This window comes from Emys orbicularis, chromosome 8, assembly GCF_028017835.1.
Source record: "Emys orbicularis isolate rEmyOrb1 chromosome 8, rEmyOrb1.hap1, whole genome shotgun sequence".
Taxonomy (NCBI): domain Eukaryota; kingdom Metazoa; phylum Chordata; order Testudines; family Emydidae; genus Emys; species Emys orbicularis.
Genome location: NC_088690.1, coordinates 78,571,974 through 78,579,873, shown reverse-complemented (window position 1 = coordinate 78,579,873; position 7,900 = coordinate 78,571,974). Strand labels below are relative to the sequence as shown.

Below are 7,900 nucleotides of genomic sequence, written 5' to 3'. Positions count from 1 at the left end.
TTCTAGGCTTTTTGTTTTGTTTTTGTTCCAGTTGTTTGTTTAACCCTGCCTGCTCATCTTGTTGAAATTAGTCCTTTAACTTTGGAAATCCATATTTTGGCTGCACCATAGCCCATTGACCACTTCTGCCTGCCTGGGGTTAGTGATCAGCAGTTCCCTGTGTGAGGGAAGATGTTCTGAGGTGGTTGTGCCCCATGGGTGTGTGAAAGTCAGTTCCAGCTCCTCCCGGGTGACAGGGACTCCTTAAAACCTGCCCCTGGGATGAGGAAGTGCCAGGATCTTTTCATGGGGGTGAAGGCGCATGCTGGGTGCCTGGTAACTCATTCTCTACTGCCTTCCCATTGCCTCTGTTTCTGGTGTGGGCAGGGGAGAGGTTCTGGTATCCAGTCTCTCTTCCCCCTGCCACAGAGCTCCTGCTCCCTGTAGGGGATGGGCTTTTTAATGTGTGTCCTGGAAGGAAGTAGTCCTTGGAACTCTCTTTCTGCTCTGACAGTCGTAACTTTGTGGCCTTGGGCAAGTCACTTAACCTCCCAGTACATCAGTTTCTTCATCTTAATCTCTGAAGCAGGTAAATATATATATATTATAAAAAGGGATCATTAAATCATCTACTATGACCTCATGTGGCTTGTGAGTTCAAATTAATTAATGCTAGGGTCAAGGCTGTATCCCCACTTTGAACTTTAGGGTACAACTGTGGGGGCCTGCATGAAGACTTCTAAGCTTAATTACCAGCTTAGATCTGGTCCGCTGCCACCATTCCCAAAGACTAATTCCCTTCCCTGGGAAGCCTTGAGAAACCTTTCACCAATTCCCTGGTGAATACAGATCCAAACCCCTTGGATCTTAAGACAAGGAGAAATTAACCATCCCCCTCCTTTCCCCCACCAACTCCTGGTGAATACAGATCCAAACCCCTTGGATCTTAAAACAAGGAGAAATTAACCATCCCCCTCCTTTCTCCCACCAACTCCTGGTGAATACAGATCCAACCCCCTTGGATCTAAAAACAAGGAAAAATCAATCAGGTTCTTAAAAAGAAGGTTTTTAATTAAAGAAAAAGGTAAAAATCATCTCTGTAAAATCAGTATGGAAAATAACTTTACAGGGTAATCAAACTTAAAGAACTCAGAGGACCCCCCTCTAGTCTTAGGTTCAAAGTACAGCAAACAAAGATAAACACTCTAGTAAAAGGTACATTTACAAGTTGAGAAAACAAAGTAAAACTAAGATGCCTTGTCTGGCTATTTACTTACAAGTTTGAAATAGGAGAGACTTGTTTAGAAAGATGTGGAGAACCTGGATTGATGTCTGGTCCCTCTCAGTCCCAAGAGCGAATAACCCCCTAAACAAAGAGCACAAACAAAAGCCTCCCCCCCCCAAAGATTTGAAAGTATCTTGTCCCCTTATTGGTCCTTTGGGTCAGGTGTCAGCCAGGTTACCCGAGCTTCTTAACCCTTTACAGGTAAAAGGATTTTGGAGTCTCTGGCCAGGAGGGATTTTATAGTACTGTACACAGGAGAGCTGTTACCTTTCCCTTTATAGTTATGACAGCTAGTAAAGCATTTTATGAGTGCATTGGAAGGTACTATAGACACCACACACGGGGAAGACAGTCCCTGCCTCAAAGGGCGTGCTTTCTAAATGTTCCCCCTCCTCAAGTTAGGGAAACAAACTATGTGGAAAGTAGGGTCAAGTGCATAAAATAAACTGAAACAGAAAAGCATTCTGTTTTGAGCTAAAACAGGGGTTTCCAAACTGTGGTACACATACCCCTGGGGGTATGAGAGGCATCTTTAGGGGAGTACACGAAGAGAAATTGTGTAATGGTGGATTTTATTTATTGCATTTTCATAATAAGCTACTCAGACGAAGCTTTAAACTTGGTGGGAATTTGCTATATAAAATCTGGTAGTTAATTAACTTCAAGCTGTACCAATGAGAACACAGATACACAGAACCCTCACCTCCAGTCACCCTACAGCGCGTGTTCAGTTACTCATCAATTGTCCAGTCTAACTGAGCTCAGCACTTAGGGGTTTTTTTTGGTTGTATACGTCTCACTATATCTGTATGTAGCAGTGAAATGGACAGATGGCTAAAGACAGGTAGTGTTAAGAATACACAAAGTATCAGTGAGGAGAAGGGTAGGGGTACACAGGCAGCTGATCTGGACGGGAGTAGGCAATAAGAAAAGTTTGGGAACTTCTGAGCTGGAACAATATGTTTGTAACAGTAATTGTTTAAAAAAAAAAAAAAATCCCACGAGTGACTCAAGTTGGCAGTTTTCCCTTACACTGGCTTTAACGTGAGCACAAGTTTGTACATTGTGTGAGAGCTTGTTTATGGGATTGATAGTTGCTCTGCCATGCTTTAGAAGCCACTAGAGTTTTGATGTAAAGGCTGAAGCGTCTATTGATCTCTGTTCTCTCCTTTTTTTTTTTTTTTTTTTTTTAAAGAACAAAACTAGAACTTTCCATGCAAAAATACCTGCCATATATGAACATTAAGTGGTAAAGTACTGATTTGGGAAGTGTCAAGGGTGGCACATGCACTCTTTACTACCTCATATGTATGAAGCGTTAGTCTTGATTCACCCACTCTTCCTAAATTCTACACTACATCATTTCTCCCCCACCTTAGATACATATGCCGCACTATATGTTACCTTCTGTATACAAATTAAACAGTTTAGGAGGGGCACTTAGATGAAAAGCATTCACTGCAGAAGAAACCATTGTGAAAATGTGCTGGTAGTGACAGGAATTTAGAAATGAATTCAAATATTTAATGCTTTTCAGGATTATAGCACTAAATGGTGTTCCACTTGATTAAAAATCCCAAAGTCAAATACTTTACACCTGAAAACACACTTGTCAACTTTTTCTTATCCAGTTGGAAATTGACCTTTGACTCAATACTCTACAAATGATATACACAGAAATTTTCACTGCCCAAAGCAGTTAATATTGGAAAAATTGTGTCCACTTATTCAGATGCTAACTTCTGAAATAGATTAATACAGTTTGACAGATCATATGAAAAATACAGAATAGTTATACTGTTCCCTAAAAGACACAGTTGCACAAGAAAGCATGTGGTATATGGACAATTTATACACCTCAGTAGGTGTTTGAGAAACTGCTGTGATACAATTTTAAACTATTCCTATCCTGTCAGAGTTGAACACAGCTCACAGGACCAACCCTGTGGTTGCTCCACCTCAGACATGCAGCAAGAAAAAGCTGTGGAGGGCCATTACCTGAAGTGAGGGGCAGAACCCTGGAAGCTCTTGTTGATAGTGAGAGTGATGATCTCAGTCTGCCTGTTCCTTTAGGGGTCCAGGTGGGTGAAGCTCTCCCTAGTCTACTTGCTTCCCATAATTGACCAAGGTCTCAGATGGGCGAGTGAAGATCCTCTTCCAGGCCCAGAAGCTCTCAACATTCTTAGCTCCTGCCTCCCTTTTCACAAGGCTGAGGAGAGGGAGGATTATGCACTACCTTCTGGGCAGATCCACCAGATTTAGTCCTCAATACACATGGAAATGGATCAGATGATAGGGTAAAATCTCCTTTGTGTTCCTGCTGACCATGGCTTTGGAACAATTGAAGAGAGACAGCCCCTAGAGAAACCACTGAGGTTTGATGCTGATCTTGGTGCTGGCTGGGACAAGACATTAGGATATTAGTGCTGTATAGATTGCTGTGCAGTGCAGATGTGATCAATAAAGCTCACAGTCAGACTTACATCAGTGCCCAGATGTAAGTACCACACCATAAATCGGGAGACAACAGGCAGTCTAATGTGAAGAAAATATCCAAACTGGAATAAAGCCAGGACAGTGGGGTTGATATCCTTTGCTTTTGTGCTTAGAAAAAGTGTCATGGGATATCATTCAATAAGTTTTCTGTTGATGCTTTACAAACCAAAAGACATTTCCTATCACAGAGATATTACAATCTAAATTTGACTTTTAATGGCAAAAGTGGTCAGATTGTCTTACATCTCATCTAAAAAGCTTTGTCTTATCCTTGCTACTCTACAGTATTGTAGCACATAATGGAGATAGTTAACTGGATTAAATATATTCCAAGGTTAGATTTTATGTGTCTGTGTTCTAAGAATTTAATGCTGGAACTTTATAAATTCTACATTTCCTATAATTACTCTCCCAGCCCTTTAACAACATCAGCATAGATTTTGTGTTAATTCTCCCCCTTTTCAAATTGTTCCAGGCAATGAAATAATCTTGTTGTTTGCTGTGGCCTCAAATGGATAAAAAAAAATAGCTTTTTCCTGACTGGTGACTTCAAACAGGAGGCAGTTTCCCCCCGAAAAGCTCATAATTCAGATATAATTGGACTATTCCATATTGAAGAGTGAATTCATCCCTCCCCTTTGCAAAGCAACCAAAGCAAATCAGTCTCATAAACTTTGCAGACATTGATTCCCCAGGCAGAACATTTAATTGGAGCAAAAAGTATTGATTATGAAATAATTTCCACAACCTGAAAGTGACAGTACAATACCATTCTGGCTTCATGCGACTGCAAGGTGGCATCACAACTTTAGACAAAAGTGGAAAGGATTACATACAAAAGTCTGTGTTCTTATATTTTTGCCAGAATCTTCTAATCTACACCAAAGGTTTGTAACAAACCTAGTATGCAAGGAGTGCCTGTTGCCTCAAACATTTTGGGGACAGTAACATCTTTTTTCCATTGGATAAAGCAGTCAGTTTAGATTCAGGGTGAACGAGTATGATTGCACTGACAACAGTTGAAAGAAGCCTGAGCTAAGGAGCTATACAAACTCCAGGTCTTAACTGGCCAGGACAGAAACTTGAAGTGCATTAGTATCACTATACTGACCAAATTCTAGCTTGGGTAATTAAAGTACCTGGGCAAATTCAGTTGGAGCCAGTATTCTTTTTCATTTCCTGTCCTGTGCTGTTGCCTAGCATTGCTGAGTGCTGAATGGCTTTCACTTTCTAGTCCAGTGTCAGTTCTAAGTGCTTGATTCATGGATTAGAAAACCTATCTGAGGTAGGCAATGGCATACAGGAGTGGAAGTCAGCAGGAGAGGACATGTTCCTATGTCACTAATTGTGGCCTTACAAGAGCCTGATGGGCATCTGACCGTGTGGTCTGCATATAATCTAACTAAGGTCAGGAAGCAAGCATCTGGCAAAGGAGCAATCAGACCTCTGTCATCTCAGGCTTCTGTGCAATTTCACACACCCTGAGTTTTCAAAATCCCAGGGCTGTCACTGGGGTACTGCGTTGGGTGCTACAGGGGCATGCTGCGATATGCTGGGGCAGGGCGAATCTAGGCACGTCAGGACGTTACTGAACTCCCCACTGCCCTCTTGTCCACAGTCTGTGTCAATAAACCACCTGGTATGATAGATCACTGGTTCTAACTTCCTGGCAAAGGCCTTGTTGCAGTCTGAGTGGGGCAGGGGCCCGTGAGGGGAGTAGGTTGAGATGCAGGGGGCAGGCTGGGCATAGGCCTAGTGCTGGTGATAGTCAGGGGCCCATGAAGGGGGTGTGGGGGGGTGCAGGCCTGTGCTGGTGACAGGCCCATGAGGTGAGCAGGCAGAGATGAGAGCGAGGTGGGCTTGACACAGGCCTGGGCTGGTGACAGGGCCCTGTGAGGGGACCAGGTGGGGGAGGGGGACAGAAGGCTGGGCATAGGCCCGTGCTGGTGACAGTCGGGGACACGTCAGGGGAGCAGGCGGGGGCGGAGGAGCTGGGCACAGGGCCGTAGCTCGCCCCCGCCTAATTGAATTCATCCTCCGCGCTGATCTCGAGAGAGAAAGCGCGTGCGGGCAGAGGCAACGACTAGCTATCGCGAGAGTTCTCCAAGAGAACAAGAGCTGTGGCGTGGCGGCAGTATGCGCGGGAGAATAAGGGCTCCCGCGAGATCTTGATGAGACGGCAACAGGTTGCGGGCGCAGGTAGGTAGCCTCGCGACATCTCAGAGGCAGCAACACGGTGGGAATTCGCCAAATCTCGGAGAAGTAACCGAGTGTGCGCGCGCGCGTCACTGTAAGCGCGCGCGGAGCGGTAGTAGTTATCTCGCGAGAGCGCAGTGAGAAGTGTTTGTTTGTGGGGGTATCGCGAGAGGTGTGAGGCTCGCGCACGGGCTACAGCCACCTCCCCCTCGCTGGAGCCGTTGGTGGTGGTGCGACGGCGGACGGAGACACTATCGCGGGCCTGAGGTAGGCGCGGGGCTGGGATCCGCTTTCGCCGCCATGTTAGGAGCTGGTGTTGGCTGTTTCTCCTCTCCCACAGCGTGAGGGCAGTGACGGGGGCCTGGACCATTGGTAACCGGAACGGGTAGGCCGGGCCCTACGGGAGGCGGTGACAAGCTCAGTGGCCGAAGCTTATGGGCGGGTGCGTGTCCCCCGTGGTGTGGGGCCTGATGGTGACAAAAGCGGGGCTTCAGCCGGCCCCTCGGGACAGCAGTGCGCGTGCGAGAGCCAAGCGGAGACTTCGGCTGGGGGAACAGTACTGCGCCCCCCGTCCGGGCTGCCCAGCAGGCCGCCCCTGCGCCGCGCTGCGGCCCTGGCTCGTGCGGGCCTGGCTTCCTCCATTGTCGTGCCTTGTGGCGCGCGCCCCCTCCCTCCGGCTTGGAGTACTGCGCCCTGCCCTTCCCCCTTAATGAGCCCTATCTTCCTTTTCGCCCATGCCGTGCTTAGTTGCTTCCCTGGGCCGGTCACAGTGCCTCCTCCGCTGTACAGCACTGCGTGTTCCTGAGCATGGATCATCTCGCGGGGCCTCCCTACCGCATACCATACTAGGCACGCTCTGCCTGGCCCCGATCGCATTGCACCGTGAACCTCCCCTTCGCCCGTCCCCAGGCACAGACCCTGCTGTACTGTGCGAACTCCCTGACTCTGATGACCCCATATGAGTGAGTGCGTGCCTCGCTCCTGTTTTCTGCCCGCTGTAGGGGCTGCCTGCTCTCCCCCCACATAATTCTTCACTATGGTTCTGAGACACGCAGCATCCTGCTGGTCCCCTTCCGCTGCAGTTCAGTGCACTCACTCTTCTCTAGCCTCTTTCACCACGCTTGGATCACCCAGCCCCGTACCACGTGGTGAACTTGCCTCTAGTTGCTGTAGGTACCTGGCCTGTGTTCAGATCCTGGGACCGGTTGGTGACTCAGGAGCGCTGGTGTTTAAGCATATAAACTGTGGCCTCAGGTGGATGTGCACATGCCGCAGGTGAAGTTTTTGTTCTTCTTGGTCACATATATGTGGGGCGAGCAGCTTGCTTCATAAACACACATTCTGAGGCTAAACAGCACATTAATACATGTGCCTTCTGTTAATAGCATCTCTGAAGGCTGTTGCTCCTGAGGACTTCCGGAGATGGTGCTGTCTATCCTGGCCAAAGGCAGAGAGAAAATATCAACTTTAAAAACATATCTTTCTACTTCGTTTCACTTTCATGGAATTTGAACCATCTGTGTGCTGCAAGTACTGCACAGGCATGTTTAAATCTTTGCCTCCTGGGCTCAGAAAAAGAAAACTTTTCAATTACACTTAAAAAATTATAAATAACGTTCTTTTAATAGAATACCATTAACTTGAAATGTAGTGAACTTCAAAAAGTGAGCTGAAACTATCGTAAGTGTTATACATATCCCTCAGTGCCCCCCCCCCTTTTTGTGGTTCTACAGTTGCATTTTCTTTTTTAGAACAAAAGTTGCCACTAGAGAGAGCCAGACAAATAGGCAACTAGGGCCCTGATTTAGCAGACATGCACATGTTTTAACTTCATGCACAGGGCCTAAGTGACCACATACAAAATGCTGTTAAATGCATAAAACAGAAAAAAAGAGAGATATTAAAAAGCTTTGAGTTATAGCTACATACGTATTACTTTTAACT

General features: G+C 46.3%; 1 protein-coding gene across 1 annotated transcript in view; it reads left to right on the top strand.

Annotated features, from left to right (window-relative positions):
- Positions 1 to 6,165: 6,165 nt before the first annotated feature.
- Positions 6,166 to 7,900, top strand: part of MATR3 (matrin 3) — a 46,696-nt gene continuing 44,961 nt past the window's right edge. The window contains exon 1 of the mRNA XM_065408910.1: positions 6,166 to 6,223. The gene's annotated coding sequence lies outside the window, so the exon portion shown is untranslated. The remainder of the gene's footprint in view (positions 6,224 to 7,900) is intronic.